At 37.2% G+C, this 2416-nt stretch overlaps 1 pseudogene; it reads left to right on the top strand.

Annotated features, from left to right (window-relative positions):
* Positions 1-1314: 1314 nt before the first annotated feature.
* On the top strand, positions 1315-2009 carry LOC128588960 (HORMA domain-containing protein 1-like; annotated as a pseudogene).
* The last annotated feature ends 407 nt before the right edge of the window (positions 2010-2416 follow it).

Genomic DNA, 2416 nt, shown 5'->3' on the forward strand with positions numbered 1-2416 from the left:
TTCTCAAAAGAGAGAGAGAGAGAGAGATTTAAAAATAAAATAGAACTTCTGGAAATGAAAGACTCATCGAAGGAATTACAAATTCAGTCAAAAGCACGGGTCTTTCAAATTAACCCAGACAAAAATAAAGAATTTTTTAAAAAATGAATAAAACTTTTGAGAAATATTGACCATGTAAAGCATACAAACCTATGATTCATAGGTATCCCTGAAGAAGAAGCAGAGTAAGAAGTGGGAGAAACATATTTGACAGAATAATTGGGAAAAACATTGCTGGTCTTACAAGAAATTTAGACATCCAGATATATGAGGCCTACTGACCATCAGGGAGATAAATACATTGCAAGACCTACCTCACCAAGGCATACAGTCATCAGAATACCTAAGGGAGTTCAATGTGAAGAAAAACATTTTAAAAGCATCAAGAGAAAAATACACAATCATTTATAAAGGAAAGAAAGCCCATTCAACTAACAGTAGAATTCTCAGCAGAAACCTAACAAGCCCAGAGATATGAGGGCCCTATGTTAAATATTTTCAAAGGAAAAAACTGTTAGCCAGATAAGCAAAGGGTAAGTTCAACTTTGAACACAGCAAAGACAGCTGGTGATTTATAGCCAACAAGCAGAATAAAAGGGTCCATGGATAGAAAATTACTAAGAGGAGATATCAAGGGCAGGGGGATTCTTGCTAAACTAACCAGACAGGATTCTTGCTGAAGACAGGCCAAGTACATGTATGTAAAATGCGGGGGATGAGGAAGTTGATAAGGTATCGAAAGGTGATGAGCTATCAGGAGGGAGTGAGAGCATAGGATTCTTGCTAACATTGGACTAGGTAGGCCAAAGACAGGACAGGAACCAAGGTCAAGGCCTACTTGAAAAGAGGACTGAAAGGAGCCTGACTAAAGTTAAGAAGAGAGTATTTGTCATACCCTTTGAGCTGCCAGGGTCCTGGCCAATGTCTTCACATCTTAGCTCTCCTGATTAACTATATACCCTAAATCCAAGTGATTCCTCATCTACAAGATTTATATTCTATTGCAAAATCTGGGACCTTAGGCAGTGCCTATAGCTCAGTGAGTAGGGCGCCGGCCCCATATACCGAGGGTGGCAGGTTCAAACCCAGCCCCAGCCAAACTGCGACAAAAAAAAATAGCTGGGCATTGTGGTAGGTGCCTGTGGTCCCAGCTACTCAGGAGGCTGAGGCAAGAGAATCGCCTAAGCCCAAGAGCTGGAGGTTGCTGTGAGCTGTGACACCACAGCACTCTACTAAGGGTGACAAAGTGAGACTCTGTCTCTTAAAAAACAAAATCTGGGACCTTTACCTAATGATGTTTGACTATGAAACTTTTTACTACAATGAAGTTACACCCACACATTATCAGCCTCCTGGTTTTAAGGATGGTGATTGTGAAGGAGTAATATTTGAATGGGAGCCTATGTACCTAAATGTGGGAGAGGTCCCAATACCTTTCACACCTTCCAAGTAAAAGGGACCACTGAAAAAGAACAAATGGAAAATATCAACTCAACTATAGTATCACCAAAATACGTAAAAACACCAGTTCAAAAAATCCTGATGGACAAAGATGATGATATAGAAGATGAACAAGAGCATTCAGATGATTTTGACATTGAAACTAAACTGGAATATCAGAAGAAAAACCCTGCATCTTCTGAACTTGGAGAACCAAGTTTATTTTGTGAGGAAGAGGAAATTATGAGGCCTAAGGAAAGTCCAGATTTTCCAATTTCTCACTCTCAGATTGAGCAGTTGGTCAGTAAAACATCTGAACTTGATATGACTGAAAGAAAACAGGAAGTGGAAAAATCTTTCAGAATAAAATGGCAAATGAAAATCAACCAGTAAACTCTTCTAAAGAAAAATGGAAGAGAAGTTGCCATGAATCTGGGAAAATGAAAATGGTCCTGAATCACTTTGATTCTTCCAGTCAAGAGTCAGTATCAAAAAGGAGAAAGTTTAGGCAACCAGAGGAACACTTATGAAATTATGTTTTCTTCTAAACATTTGCAAAGTTCTTTTCAACATTTTAATTAAAGGATGCTATATTTCTATTTTAATGTGTGTTTTCCCTGACTTTGAAAATACATATGTAGTTTTAAGCAGTTCATACACTAAAATGAAGTTCTTAGCTAACTACCATATTGTGGTTCTTAATCTTCTTGGGATTATTAGAATAAAACTAAAATTATAAGTGTCATAATTCTGTTCAATATTGATCTGTCTTCCACTTTGGTGGACACTTCTTTAAATATGTATTAACTTTTAAGGTCTTATAGAGACATTTTTGAAATAATGTTTACTTTGGCATTAAAATTTGCCAGGGATTCACTCTTCACTTATGTTAAAACTACACCATTTAACTGAGTGTTTTGTCATTGTGTTATTAAAA

Source organism: Nycticebus coucang, chromosome 6 (genome assembly GCF_027406575.1).
Source record: "Nycticebus coucang isolate mNycCou1 chromosome 6, mNycCou1.pri, whole genome shotgun sequence".
Taxonomy (NCBI): Eukaryota; Metazoa; Chordata; class Mammalia; order Primates; family Lorisidae; genus Nycticebus; species Nycticebus coucang.